General features: G+C 41.3%; 1 protein-coding gene across 1 annotated transcript in view; it reads left to right on the top strand.

Moving 5' to 3' along the window:
• SHISA6 (shisa family member 6) overlaps positions 1-15868 on the top strand; it is a gene marked incomplete at its 5' end in the record, with an annotated part of 249622 nt that overhangs the window by 43016 nt on the left and 190738 nt on the right. The gene's annotated exons all lie outside the window — the stretch shown is intronic.

Here is a 15868-nt window from a genome sequence, read left to right as displayed (position 1 = left end):
CACAAAATTCCTGTGAGAAATCTGTGACAAAGCTAAATACCAAATTTAGGTTTCCTGATCTTACTTCCGCAAGCACAACAGGAGCATTAGCACTGCCAAGCTTCTCAGATCTGTAGTTTAGTCTTATGTTTTGACTCTGACAATGTCCATCTTTTCCTTTACAGAAAGGTATAAAGCCCCCAGTGAAGATGCCAGGTAATCTATTCCCATTGGGGGATTATGTCCAAGTGCAGTGGTTAAAGGTCACCAAAAAGGAAAAAAAAAAAATCTGTAAAACTAGCAAAAATGCCTGGGAAGCAGCAAAACAGCTGTACTGTGCAGCCCAGACAGTTTAATGCACCATTACACATCATTGCCAAATCTCGCTCTTTAACACAGTGTTTGATCTCTTTCATTCTCAGACCCACCCAGAGCTTTCTCTTTTCAATTTGCCAAATTCTCCGTCCTTCCCACTTCCCTCCCTAGACAGCAAATTCATTATATTGAAAGCTTGTGTGTACAGCTAGAACTCTTAGAAAATATTGATAAAGGCCAAAATGAAACACTCTGGGAAGTAAAATCAGAAAATATTTCCATACCAGCTAAAGAATTTGAGAATCAATGAACCAGGGATAAACTGCAGAGTGAAAAACAGTATAGGGCATATTTTACTAGCAGGAAATTGGTGCCCAATTCTGTCATTCCTGCTCTGTAACTAGGAATCACTGTTTGACATGCAGCCCATTAGCTCATACACAGCTGCAGTTGATTAGGAGAGATCTGGGACACAAATGTGTTGAAAAACTTCACAGGATTTTGTCTGACAATTTCTAATTTCTTATCATGATATTCACATAGGATTAAGCTGTCAGAGAACATGTCATCATGCTCTCAAGCTCTGGAAGGGCTCATTTTTGTCATCCCTCAAGCTGGCAGAACCAGGCTGTACTGTGGCACCAAGTGCAGCCCGTCTCCCAATCCAAAGAGCTCATTGCTTCTGAGCAGGTCCAATAGCCTGCTATTGGTGCATCAGTGGGCAGAATAACAAGAGCACACCCACCCATGCACATGTCTGGGTACCACCAGCTGGCTGCAAAGCAACCATCTGCACAGATAGTGGGTGAGCTGTGAAGCACATAGTATTCACGACTGTTTTTGTAGCAGCCTCTCATTCTTTTGTACAAATCTGAGAACACTTACTACAGGCTCTCCTGGACCATGTGGCTATGCTCGATTAGCTCAGTAGATAGGGTAGCTTTGTCCTCTTTGTTGGCTAGATGATATTTGTGTGGGAGCATCCAGGCCTGAGTATGCCTACACTTGTCTCTATGTCGATTCAGAAGGAGGACTGCAGCACCTCTTGCTGTGTCCCAGCTATCTGAGATGCCAGTAGCGGTCCAGCTGCAGTAGCATAGAGCTCCTGAAGGCTGATATGAGAATGCAGCAGTGGAATCTCAGATTCAGATGGAACTTTCTGTGTATCAGTTTGTGCCCACTGCCTCTTGTCCGGTCACTGGGCAACACAAAAAAGACCTTTCCTGGGATATGGCAGGCTGCTAACTACATATACTTTAACAGATTTGTTCAAGGCAAAATGCTCTGTCYCAATTTTCTTCCATTTCCAGTTATTTTAGGACTTGTGTGAATGGTGACATTAGGGTGTGAAAGTACAGCCTAGGAGATCCCCTCAACCAAGTCCTTGTACAGATGGCCCTTCCAGCATCCCTAATGTTCCTTCATAGGAGGATCACCCCAGTTTGGGAGCAGAGACACCTTCTCTATCACCTTCCTGTCCAYTGACTTTTCCTTAAAGTCCCATGCTGAGCCTATCCTTGGATCAGCACTGTGCCCAAGTAGGCTGCCGCCACGTTTTCCATGGAAAGCTATCACCKTCTGGTGGGGGTTATTACGTGTGGTATCTGCTGCTTTCTGGATGACTTAGTCCCCAAATCACTACAGCAACCCTCTCTCCCTGCTATTGTAGAACCCATATCGAATCGCCTGGCACAGAAGGCCAGACCATCACCATTATTCAAGTACATTAAAAGATACTTGAAAAATATACAGGATTTGCCCTTTCTTTCTCTCTTTTTTTTTTTTTTTTTAACAAATCAAAATTTTTTTAACAGTCAAACAAATGTTTGTTGTGATCAGGATCTGTCATTTGTTCCATTTCTTCCTATCCCYCTCTCCTCTTCACTTTGTTGTCTTTTCATGAGTCACTCTTTTATAGGATCCCACAACTTCTGAATAAGAGCTATTCCTATGCCATAGGGCAGAGGAGGACATGACTGTGTCCAGTTCCACACACTGATGGAATTGCACAATTTTGCAGAATAGCTGTGGCAGTTCRACCTAAGAGCCTCCACTCTTGAACCTCCATGATGTTTAACACCTCAGATGACTCAGTTTTCCCACTGGGCCCAAGGCTTCCGAAACTCTAGGTCAAGCCAGCCCTAGCAGAGATYAGGAGCAAACATCTTTGTGTTCAGCACCTTAAGGGATCGTTTTCTTGCATTCTGCCATCCTCATTGTAGAAACACAAAACTCCCGAGAGGACAAAAGAGCATCAGAATCAAGATCTGCTGCAMAAGGCTAAGGGTGACATGAACACCTAATTTTGCTAGAATGGTGTCTAAAACAGATCTGAACAGCTCTAGCAATACACATCTGACCCTTCCAAAGGCATTTGGATAGCAAAGAAAGTTTAACCTTAAAGTTCCTACTGGTGACAATCACTTCTTAATATTCTCCCTCCAACTGCAAAAAACATCCTCTACCTTCCCTTCTGCTAATACCCTTGAAGTATKTGTGCAGTGTGATCAGTCCTGCCTTTGCCCTTAATCACTTTCTCCCAGCCTATATAATTAAATTCCATCAGGTATTGCATCTAATTTTTGAGGAGCTCCCAAAGAACAAAAGCCAGTTCAGTTGCAAGTGAACAGAACAAATTAATTAGAAGGGGAATATTAGGCTCTCTCCAAATTAGATTAGCAGATCTCTAACAGAAGAAACATAGCCAGGCTGGTTATGATGCTGTTCACTTCCTGAGCAGCTGCTCAGTTTCAGGGATTGTATACAGTATTCAGAGTCACAGCATCACTGGAAAGTGGATTTGGCTTGGAGCAACCCATGCTAAAAGGCACTCCAGGGCACAATTTCAAAGAGCAACACAGGGAATTGGTGGCCTTGTGTCTCTCATTAACAACTATGTAAGTTGTGCCATCAGATTGCTTCACGATATTTTGGAAATGTCTTCCTGTCATATCTCTGCATATCTAACCCAGTAAAAATGGATGTTACTTGAATGTGAAGCTCTGCATAGCAATATTTACCCACATTCCTCCTAGCTAGGGAGATCTTCAAGAGTAACCATTGGAATTTTTATATAAAACCAGATCAAATATCAAGAAACCACTCTTTAGAAGCATTTAAACAAGTAAAGAGACAGCACCAGTGCAACTTATGGCTACCTCTAGGAATCTACAGTCTTGGGAAATTGTCAACATAGCCTCATCTTATGTAATAAAACAAGCATACAGTTTGTCCCCTTAGGAACTAAGGGACAAGCACGCCACATGGCTAGCTGCATATGTCCTAGAGTCCTGATCAAGCACAGAGAGCATCAGCACTAAGATAATGTATCTACAGTCTCTAAACACTTTTGAGTAACAAAGTGCTACCTGCAAGTGATTTGAGACCAAGCACAGGAAACAAAAATGCAAGAGACATAAGGGAGAGCTTTTGAGAGAGTCAGATTGTTTAAATCATGCTTGTTAATTCAGTAAAAAGAAAAGGTTTCAAAAGAAAAAACAGTCTAATGTATCCTGCCCTTATTAATGGCAGGAATGTCCAATTGTAATGTGCCTAAAATTCTACCAAACGTTCGCTTTTCTCCGTCTCCACTGGTAACATGCACCTGCTGAGCTTATTAACTTTCCAGTTCTATCTGAAATGGGAAGCCCTGGATGCACTGCTGAATGCGCCAGACAGGTCCAAGTGGACCCCTGCTGTGCCGCTGAATGTACCCGCGGTTCTGTGGTTTCAGTGGAATGTTGCTGATGACAGTAGCACAGCAGGAATGGTGAGAATCAGCAGTGGAGACGTTAATAAACAGGCAACTGCTAATGATTTCAGTATTGAATCCTCTGGTTTGCTCTCCTTCTATCATATAAAAAAGAAAACAGCAATAGAAGAGTTTCATGATAGAAGCTCATTAGCCCAGGAGTCTAAAGGAACTTAGTTTCCTGCTTGCATATAATGCACCATAACCTTTGCCATTCTACTTTTACCCAGACAGTTTTTCTCTACAGCTTTAAAAGAGTGATTGAACTTAAAAAAGATCCAGGACAAAACAAGATTTGATCTTTCTACAGCAATATCCTGAATGGACATGAGCAGATTAGGGATCATTCTTAAAGATATGAGAATTGCTTAATATTAGTGACATAACCAGGTCTTRTATTCCAAACGAGAAGATAGGTCGGAATTCAGAGAGCTGAACATCTTTGAGGGAGAGTTTACATGCGTATTCACATGCTAGCCGGACATATGCCCTAGCACTTGAGWATTCATAGCCTGCCTTCTCACTGGCTCAGCATACGAGCAGTGAGCACCTGAACCATCTTGCTCTTCCCAGCTGCTTGGGAAAGATGGAGTGCTTCATCAGTCATGCTGTTTGGTCAACCTCATTTTCTTCCTTCATAAATTCTCTTCAGTTCTACTTCTGTTAGTAACTTGTATGCCATTACATCCTTCAGATTAATGTTTCCTCCCATCTTAACCAAAAACAAATGTATTTTTTACCAAATTTTTATCCTTTAATATCAAACTTGTKATTGTTTTTTACTTTACCTTCTAGAGCAAGAAAGTTCTTTTCTTTCCTCCTGATAGTACTCAGCTCTTCAGAAAATCACTAAGGCTAAAACAYATTTACAGGTATTTCCTCTCTTTTTATCCAGTCTCCTAGAAATTTCCTGAAAGAATGTGCTTTAAGATTTCGGCTATTCAGAGTTAACTAAGGGAGCACAAGGTATATTTCATTTTGCTACCTTATAGAAGGAAAACTAAGGCATCATCACCCTTTTTCCCTGTAAGTCACTGGAAAATTGTGTGTTCTGCATTGTCAATATACACATGGGTAATGTATTTCTAAAAATTTTTGATTGTTGAGAAGTAATCTCATAAGCCAAATGCATTTGGGAACTGTATCTGAAGCTTTTTTAGCTTCTTCGTTCAAGAAGATTACCATAAATGCAAGGTAAATTGTACATTCCGAACATTCCTGAAATTAATATTTGCCTTTAAAATCAGTTAAACTTACAGGCATAAATTCATTTTCGCTTATTTATGCCAAGAGAGGTTACAGGACTGCAAAGAAGAACCAAAGTTTCAGATGTCCATGCAAAACACAATCTCCGTTCAAGACTAAAAAGTGTAGGTTGGTTCAAAGTTTATTTTATATCCCTTATCTTCCGGAGGCTTTCCATTTTCACTGTAATTTGGTAAGAGCATACTCTTCTCCTTTGCAGAAGTATGTTTTTCTAATATATAGGTTATTGACATAATTTTCTGAGCRCTTGTCACAAAGTATTAACTCCTTCCTGCTGTTTCCACTTGCTAAATCACATTACAGAAAATTGGAAAAGCATTCAGCACTTCCCTCAGGTTGTTTTTCCGTGTAAGTAATTGCTGCTGTTTCCATAGGAAAGTTGTAAAATTGTGGTTCAGGAAAGAAGTGTCTACAGAAAAAGGAAAGAGATTTCCTATAGAAAACAGGAAAGAAGGTGACTGCATAGTTGTGAATAGAAGTTTAAATATCCACTGTAATCTCCAAGATAAAATGAGTAAAAACATCCATAAGGTAAATGAAGAGGTCCAGCTCTGTCATATTCCTACACTGGCCACTAACTGCAGGTCAAAAYCCTCTAAATAAGAAGCATGAAGAGCAAGTTATATAAATCCCATCTAATCTTAATAATACAGGACCAGTGGCCCCAGGACAGAACACAACACAGAATCAGGAGGGCACATAGGCACAAGCCTCACTTTAAGCCCATGTTCATTCACGTCACGAATCCTGCCCTGTATCAGTAGAAGATCAGAAAGATGTGCTGAAATGACAATGAGCTGCAGAGACTATAATGACTTGTTCGTGTTTACTATGCTTGGGATAGGCTGTGTATGTTCAAAAGCTGTATGGCACCCTCAGCAGCAGATATCCAACTGGAGACTGAATCTGGGAGACGGAAACCTGGCTGTAGTTTTTAAATGAAGGACTTCTTCAGTGTGATATCTTAGTTTGCTAATATGATTGATTTTCTCTGTTACAATTCTTTAGTTGAAAACCTGTCTACCTATTAGATTTCCGAATATATCTGTCAAAGTGTGGTCATCAGTAAAGTGGTGGAGACCAAAGATCCCCAAACACATGTGTGGGTTCAATGATACATTTACGTGTTGTTATTGTTCCTCCATTATTTCTGATTTCTATATGAATTTCCAGTTCATGGGACATGTCTTCAGGAAATAGAGGTCAGCCCTTCCTCTTAACAGAGCAAAAAAGGCTGAATTGTGATTAACTCCAGCATCCAGGTCACTTGAGGTATCCTGGATTGTTTGGAGTTATCTAAGATCATCTGAGGTTAACTGTAGTGGCTCTGCCACCTCTATTGGTTACCTTAATTAAAAGCAGAGTATAAGATGTATTCTGTAGGACTAAGACTTCTTAACAACTGAGATCTATCGTGAGAGGCTTGAAGATATAACTTCAGTACTCTGTACTGAACAAACAGACTAAAATCCGACATAGCTTTGACCATAAATAAGGCAAACAATACCCAACCTCATATGGAGAGCAGACAAATCAAACTAACCACCACAACTGTAATGTGACAGCAGGTAAGAAATCCAAGTTGTGCTTAAAAAAGCGTGCTTTGCTCCTGTACTGAGTGCTTACTCMACTTCAGCAGTAAAGGGAGGCAGCAAAGTATGAGCAGAAGGTGAAGTACAGTGATGTGTTACCAGCAGAAAGTTGCATGGGGCCAGGATTTATGAGGCCAGTCCTTTCTTGCTCAGTACTACTGAGGAGAATTAGTCTGCTATGAAATTTAACATTGTTATGGAGAAAGCTCCTGAGATGAACTAACCCAGGGTAGGTGATAGTTACTGTGCCACTAGCACAGCTAAAACAAGTTAAAACAGCTCGGGCCCAAGCAAGCCCAGACCAGCCTTGAGACCCCATAGTGTCAGGTCGGTACAAAGCTGTATTTATTGGGCTACACCCGCACCAACACTGAAGGGCAGATCCCTGTAAGCCAGCAGAGCCGTGGCATTTACACCAGGCACTGATCTGTTCTGTGATGCAAAGGAAACGCCATGGAACCGGCGGTTCGTTTGATGATGCRTTTCCCACCTTCTGTTCTGTCACACTCCTGAAATTGCTCCCTGGAGATTTCTGCCAGAGARGTGCTGATTTTTTATTTTCTTTTTTACTGCTGTTAAGTAGGTGGAAACAGGGAGGATTGCCAAAGACTAGTAATCTCCCAACAGACCAGCATAGATTCATGTACTGAAGCCTGAGAGATACGTGATTCTTTCTCAGATGGGTCTTGGTTTAAGTATGAATGGATAGTTCTGGATACCACTAAATTCCTCTGGCTCACAGACCAACACAGACCTGCTAGTATGAAGGGATCTGGGAAAAAGCACACTCACCATTTATTGTCAGCAGTTGGTGAAATGCTGATTTAGGATTACTGTCTGCTGGACTATTCAACTATAAGAGCTTAGCGCCTATTGCAGACACAGCTATTTCACCTCTGGAGAGGATGATTATCATAGCCAGTGTTGGCATCCACACTCAGTCCCTCATTTATTGGTGCAACATGGAAAAAGCATGAAGGAAAAAGATTGGAAAGTCCCACCTGGTGGGGGAAAAGCTGTAGTCTGAAGTTTAGGTGCTCTGCAGGAAGGAAGACACAAAGCCTCAAGTTCTCTTTTACAGAGAAGGAAATTAAACCTGCTTCTTCTGTGAGCTGCATGAGCATGCTAGGTGAGCACTTAGGTAGATAAAACCATATACACATTACTGTAAAACCTACGGTGTCTAATCATGATTGATATTCTCAGTATGGAATAGTTTAAATCAACCTGCAGTAATTGTTTCCTTGCTATGGAATTCAGTAGGCTGATAAAACAGTCCTCCATCTATATTATGTTTCCCTAAGAGGGTATTATGTGGTAAGTATGAATATGTGAGTACTAGGGATAAGTGAACTGATTCATGGCCTGGCAAGAACAGAATAAAAAAAAAGTTTTTCTCACTCTCCTGAGTCATACAAAACTCGAGCCATTTCTGTATCACTGGCTGTACAACTACAGAGTATGCTTAAGGACATAAAAAAGATTAAGGGCTGATTTGTCATTATGTTTTTGAAAGCTCGAATTACAAAGTTCCCTTTGATACATAGCTGCCCTATAGTACCTCTTTGGAAGCTGACCATGACTTCTGCTCTGTACTCATGTCTAATCTAACATTAGCCAGGTGCAGTGCAGACGCCACAATGTCACTGCTGCAAACGTGAGGGTGCTACAGGACAGGTCTCCCTGATACCAGTGGGAACAACTAGTTTTCAGTCACACTAGGGTGTTAGATATCTGAATCTCCTCTGAATGGGAGCTCCAGGCCCATATGGTTGCTTATAGATTTGCTAGTGGTTCTCTTGTACTCATCTGGCAAGGATTGCAACCAGATGAGTTTTGCATAGAGATATTAGTCAGTTTTGATCTCCTTGTGCTTTCACTGAATTCTATACAATGGCATTTCTGTAAATTGCACATGGCATGGAGGAGAGTCCTAAATTTTTCAAGGCTTCTCCTTTCCTTTTATGCAAAGTGGAGTAGCTTCAGCAAAGGGAATGGGGTGTCGGAGAAGGTTCAGTCACCAGGAAGCCAGTTGTTCGAGTGAGCCCTAATCCCCGACTGCATAAAGGGGTTTATCCACTCTCTTCCTTCTGCCATACTATAGAAGGAAGGAGTGATCCTTCTTCATTTCTAGGGGCTTAGGTGTTTGCTTTTTGCAGAGTTTCAGAGCACACCTCAGAACATGTCCATGTAGATGCAAAAGGCATGATTGGTTGATGAAAAAGAGACCGTAGGAGGTAGATTTATTTCCTGCAGAAACCAGGAAACTCAGTAGATTTTTCTGATCACCAGCTAGTGTATTTGGAGACTCAGAGAGGTGCCTTATTTTTCTGTCAATTTAATCCTCTTTCTTAGAGTTTTATTTAGAAATTTCAGCAGAATATAAGCTCTTCACTGTATTTCTGTCATTTCCAGTTCATGTTGCCAGTGACACCCTCCTGCACTGCAATCGTGTATTTTGCTTTCACAGATACTTATTGTTTAAGTTAATAGAATAGCAAAAAGTGATATTTTCTGAAACCACTTACAGCTTAGTATAGCTTCCAAGGGGTCTGCAAAATCAAGAACTGCTGTATATAATCAAGTAAACAATTTACAAAAAGGAGATATTACATTGGTCACTTACCAGAAAATCTAGTACAGCTTTCAGCTTTGCTTTCTGTATCTTTTCCAATGCCAGAAAGATACATGAACGTAACCTGGACTCATGTCCATGTTCATGGCACTGGATTTAGCTTGGTCTGCTCCGCAGTATGTGGGCATATTTTTGGCGTGACTGCTAGCTTGGACTGACACAAAACCAGTGCCAGGGAACTGTTCCCCATTCTTGTGATGTTGTGGGAAGTCTTCCAATATGTGTCATTTTCCATAAAGCCCAATTCCTAGCCAATAGTTTTACTTGAGAGTTTCAGCATTCGGTTGTGAATAGCAGGCTTTTACCATTCTTCATTGTAAAGAAGACTAGAAAATGTGATATAAATACACTCTGAAAGTTCATAAGCCAGAAGTCACACTCAAAAAAATCAGAAGGAAAGACAGGAATCTCTTGATTTTCGAGTCAGTCTCATGAATGTGTTTTTTCCAGAGCTGGTAGAACCAGATGATCATCTGATTTCAGATTCTGTTTTGAACCCAAAGTTCCCCCTTGGCTTAGGATGGACCCTGGGCTGAGTTTTCTGATGCACTGGACACTCGGTTCTATGACACCTCACTTCAAGRGCTGTTTCCTTTGCTGGATGCCATATCGGCTAGTCAGGCCTGCCCCAGTACACACAAGACTGCCCAGTACACTATGGAAAGGGCTTATCTTTTTCTATTCAGGTGAAGCATCTCCTTCTCTTTCAGACAAAATTACAAAAGCTTTGGGAAACTTCAGGGCTCATGGAGACCCTGACCTAGAAGACTATTCCTGCTGTGCCATGGACAGCATGCCAGGCAAGGAGATGGACAAAGCCATCCTATGCAATCTGTTTAGCCCAGTCTATTGCCAGATGGCCACACAGGGGTTGAGGACTGTAATTTAGTCAGAGCCTTTGTGGACAGCAGTCACACGTGATGGAGAACAAGAGGGATGAAGCAGGTAAGGGAAAGATGTGAYAGAGACTCAGCATGAGGAAAAGGGAGGAGAACAAAGAGGAGCAAGTTATTTTGAACAAAGGTGAAATTAGGGACAGGTTATCACATTCTCAGGACAAGTAGGGTGCAACTCATCTTTCATCAGCCCAGCTCTGCAATTTAAGCTAAGGATACCTGTAGGACATAGAAGACCATTTTTTCTCAATACTGTTTAGGACTATGTCTTGTCCAGGCTACGGCTACACTAAGTTGACTGTTCATCTTAACTAGAACTAGAATTTTTCCCATTTGTTTTCTTCCTACGTTTAAATGCACAGGATAGAAACAGTGATCCTAGAACTACAGTACTGAACCAGAAAAAAACACTGTGATGGCCTTAACTGTGCCTTTCTTATCACAGTTGTGAGAGATGCCARCTGGCTTTTGTTTGTTTATTTTTTAAGAAAATGGTGATGTTTCTATGACATCCCTTGGGTGCATATTCTTATTATTTCTCCACTGATCTATACCCCATGCTGTGGTAAAATGTCAAGATGCCTGACCAGAGTAAAAAACATTCCCGCAGGTGTAGCTTGCAGCCCATAGCCAAGTTTAATGCCACCCAATTACTGCAGGCACTTTCCTCAAATTGAGATGATTCTTGGTGATTGGTGGTAAGAGCTGTTTTCCTGGTTCCCCCATGCTGCTCACCAGCCCTGCTCCAGCCCTGAGAATTTTTCCCTTTGGTCCTGGGAGCTGTGTCTCTCTTTATATTCAAAGGTGATTACATTTGATTGACAAGATAAACAGAGTTTGTAACTCAGTTCCAGAGGAATGCAGAGCATTCTTCTGTGTGCTCAACAAACACCAAAGAATCGTTCTGGCATTTCACTTTCTTTGTCTCAATTTGCTGCTATGAGTAAAATAGCTCCAAAAGGATCATTCCAGCAGAAATCAGCAGCTTCAGATATAGGTAGACTGTGTTTTTTTTCCCTAAAAATGGTATTTTTTTCCTCCAAGATCTGTCTGAGAATGACGTTTGTGGCGAGTTGTTTGGATGCTGGGACTTCTCTGAGTGTATTTTTTTTTCTTTTTCTTTATTTCTTTTTTTTTYCCCAAGGAAATCTTGTAAAAAGGATGAGGTCAGAATTCCAGAGTATATCATCCGAATGGCTGTCCACAGCAGTCCCTGTCTGCCCTTCTTAGGGTGATGTAATCACTACTCAGTAATAACATTTCTGAAAGGTGGATAACAGCATTTTAGTTCAGCTCTAATAATTCTGTTAAAGCAGAGCTAGTGTTGTAATTGCTGTTTGTAACTGGGTTTGTTCCATATGTGCGTTATGTAGGATGCAATTGTAATGAAATGTTCTCTCTTTGAGCTGTATGCCCTAAAGAATATGTCTTATTGTGTAGCAAGCAAATCACTCATCCACTCTCTGCCTCTGCTGTATCTTATAATGAAATAAGAGAGAGAGAAAAAAAGAGTCATGTTTCTCCTTGTTTTAATTTATTTTGGAAATTTTAAGTAGCATAAGTGTAAATCTTCCTTTGCTTTGGTAACACATAGCACATTTCTGAACTCCTGCTTATTTCTTTTAATAGAAAAAAATATGTGAGCCTGTGTGCGTTTAAAAGTGTGCATTCATTACAGCACATAGATACAAGYATAAGCAAGAACAGAGAGTGAGAGAGCAGGAGGGGACCTATTTTACAGAGTAAGACATAGTGGTCTGGAACAACATTTTAAATTCTATACTAACTGTAAGAAATAGGGCTTAAAGATGCAAAATCTCTGAAGAACTTGTGTATTAAAAGATAGCATGTTCTGTGCCATGAGATCAGGTAGGTGAGTGGTTGCTTTGCTTTGGAAGTAGTATGTGCTGTAAGACTCAACTGTAATAAAATCTGGCTGTTGTACAGCACTCTTCATTCACAGATCACGGAGTGCTTTGCAGGCAGAGTAACCCCATTTACAAACAGAGAAGCAGAGGCGTGTGGAGAGGATTTTGCCACTCCACTAGCTGACTGGGACACCAGTCGGATGATGACACTGGTTGTGAACTTAGACGGGCTAGCAATCCCTACAGAGGGTTAACATGTGGTAGCTGCACAGGACACCTGGATATGAAAAGCTGGCAGAAGCAACTAATTTCACCCAGAATAGGAAAGAGCCTGCTGGGAGCCTGAGGACATGAATGTGCTGGGCTGTGTTACCTTGTCTTGGTCATGATGCTGATATGTTGCTACTCTTGTTTTATCTGATTTCTCTTAGGCCTCAGGTGGTGCCTCTAGGTCCTAGGTTTCAGTTCCCCAACCACCAATGGAACATTTTTTATGTGTTTCCAGGGAAATACAACACAAAAAGACAGTTTTTCTCTGACCTGATTTCAGCTGGGGAAAGAGGGTGAGYGATGTCAATAATGCCTGCAGACAGCAGGTGTAATGTACCAGTCAAGCTCTCCTCATGCTATTCACATAGCAGATCTTCCTGAGGGATGTCCACATTTCTAGCCACCTGGGGTTCCACAACAGCTTCATGCCTTCACTTTGTGCCCCATAATGCAGCCCTATAATGGTGTATGTACCACCATTGGATCTGCTATAGTCTCCAGAACTAGGAAAGGCTCAGGGTAACCTTGAAGGGTTTCAGACAGAGGTCCTTTCTGTTTGCAATGGCAAGGTTTATTTGGTTGCGTGTCAGAAAATGAGTACATTTGCACTGCTGTTTTTTTTAAGGAATTAGGACTTTTTTAGCTCTCTCACTACAGGGCAGTAGGAGAACATCTAGCTTTAGCCTGTCAAAATTAAGCGTCTAGATTAAACTCCATGAGCTCCTTTGTAGCCTGTGGGACAGGCACCTCCCTAAGCAATTTTTCTCAGTTGAACTCATGCTCAAATCCCCTTTTGGTGGGGAGCCAGGCCCTATCCACCAACTGTGAAAGGAATCTAAACAGCTAGATTAGAGAACACACAACTAAATGGAAGTAGGAGAGAAACAATCCTAACTGAGAATAAAACAGGGATGTTCTCTGGTTTTGCCTAACTCTGCACCTCCCACATCTCTGCATTCTGGTCTCCTTATGCTGGAGCTCCTTTGACTCTAGGGAGACTTCTGGATGTCTGCATGGAAGGTAAGGGGCAGGGAGAGCATTCACTTTCAGTGTGAAACACTTCAATCAAGAATAGATTCTAAAAAAGTCTAATTGAATAACATCACCTGTTCCTAGCCCACCAGCTCCCCTCTAGGCAATTCTAAAAGTGAAAGTTTTTATCAGAATTTTTACCCTGGGAAGCCAAGAAAAATGATCACAAATGAGCAGGAATGAAGAACCATGTAAACCAGACATAGCATCCCAGAATGTATCTGTAAAAAGAAAAAAAAAAAAAAAATCCTACAACCTGGACTGTAGAAATGCAAGTTTCTTATGGGAAAATGTGATTCCTATTCAAATGCTAATGGGTTGTTATCACAAGAATCTCTTAATTTGACCATGAGAAGGGGCAGGGCAAGGTTCAGAGGGCAAATGACTGATGAACAATCTTCAATCTGCCAGTAAATCTTTGCCTTTTATATACTCCCCCTTACTGATCTCTRACTTAAATCAATCCTCCAAAGGGATATGTGAAAGACAACTCTGACTTCAGCAAGAAGTAATAGCGCATATTTGTATGTCTCTTTTATCCTTGTTTAAAAGGCAAAGTTATGGCACTGATAGAGTTTCAGCCACCAGAACAGCTGGCCCTGAAAGCATAGAAATCGATGATATATGAGAAAAAGTTAGTTTATTGGAAAGAACAAAATATAGCACATTTTAGAAAAGTAATAGAGAAAAAAARGGGTGAATTGGATATTGCATGCACAAACTATCTTTGCAGGATTCTTGGGACAGAAGGAAACATCATGTGAAGCAAGAATARCTTGACTCAGAGGCAAAGATCCGCCACCCTTTCCTAGGAACACAGCAGCCAGGGATTGCAAGTGCTACCTAGAAAAACGGGAGCAAAAGACCACATTCTCTCCTATAGAAGCAGAAAATCCATATTCCTTTGTTCTAGAAGCATTCTTTTCAGCCATTTTATGAGCAGATGACTTCAAATTTGAAGATATTTGCTAGCACCTTGCATTGCTATAAATAGAAGAAGAAAACTACCTTGCTGTTAAAACTGCCAAACTTATATGAGTAATTTATGTGTGTTTTGAGAAGTTTACAGGGAGCACTTCATTGACCTTGACCAGCAAAAATGTGTGAGAGAAGGGAATAGGACGTTTTTAATGTTACATTAGAATAGACATTTTTTCAGCTTTGGCATCTTCTGTTTGCCATATATGCCCAAGGATTTCCRAACATACTTACATACTGATAAATTCTGCGTTAGGCCTTCCTGGTCAGTCAGTTGCTGGCATCCTGTCCCAGTGGGGAGTGGGATTTAGAGCCTGTGTGGGTCCATTGCAGGATAGAATGCTGGCTATTTTGGGACAGCACAGACCCTGGGAGGGTGCTTGTCTTCAGCTCACTCATAYGCTGTGATGGCAGGAGTAATGCCCTGCGAAATCATTAACAGCTCCCAGGATGGGAATCACTGGAAAAAAGAGGAAGAGGAAGACTTTGTAGACAGATGAGGTTTCTTAGTCTCTCAGCATATTATTTTTCACATTGTTCCCAGAGACCCTAAAAGTGTGTGAGAACAAAATGCATTTGACCTCCGTGTTTGAAAAATAGTAAAGGGCTGTAGTGTCTGTCRGAGACAATGTGAGCCAGCTAGAACATGACCCCAGGCTGCATTTCCACCTGGATTCATGATTTCCACTTGGCCCTCCCAGTAGCTTCCTACCTCAGCTCTCCTGCTTGAATGCCATGCACTGTACCGTCTGCTGTGCTGGATTTTCTGCCACCACTCAGAAGAACAGTGATGCACCACTGACTTGTGCAGAAAAGCACTGAGAAGATGGAGACAAAATAAGGAAGAAGTTGCATTCTCAGCCCCTGAGGCTGCACTGCTTCCCCCCCCCAGCACTTATCTTATCGTTGCTTCTTTCTAAAATAAAAGGAATAGAGAGATTAACAACATGAAAAAGGGAGGAGATGATAAAGAGTATCATAAAAATTATCTATGTCCTCATTTCAGAGCTTTGCATGGTAGCAGGGAGGCACAAGGCCTCTTTCTTTTTTAAAAAAGCTGGGTGTCTTTTTTAAAAAGCAGTTGATGCCACTGCATTGTCATGAACTGAAAAAGCTCCTAGGATGTGTTCTGTAGAACATTATCACACTTAAGAAATTATCTGGAGATGCCATCCAAGGACTGGTGCAAATCAAAGCTAAAAGAGAAAGCCTGGTATTATACTGTTACTGGGGCTTGGATCCAGTCTGGACAAGACAGAGATTTGCACCTTTGCTTTTGTGCTGAG

Source organism: Rhea americana, unplaced genomic scaffold (assembly GCF_003343005.1).
Source record: "Rhea americana isolate MKP2758 unplaced genomic scaffold, rheAme1 scaffold_249, whole genome shotgun sequence".
In the NCBI taxonomy this organism is placed as follows: Eukaryota; Metazoa; Chordata; class Aves; order Rheiformes; family Rheidae; genus Rhea; species Rhea americana.
Note: the sequence above shows the minus strand (reverse complement) of the source record. Positions and strands in the feature narration are given on the sequence as shown.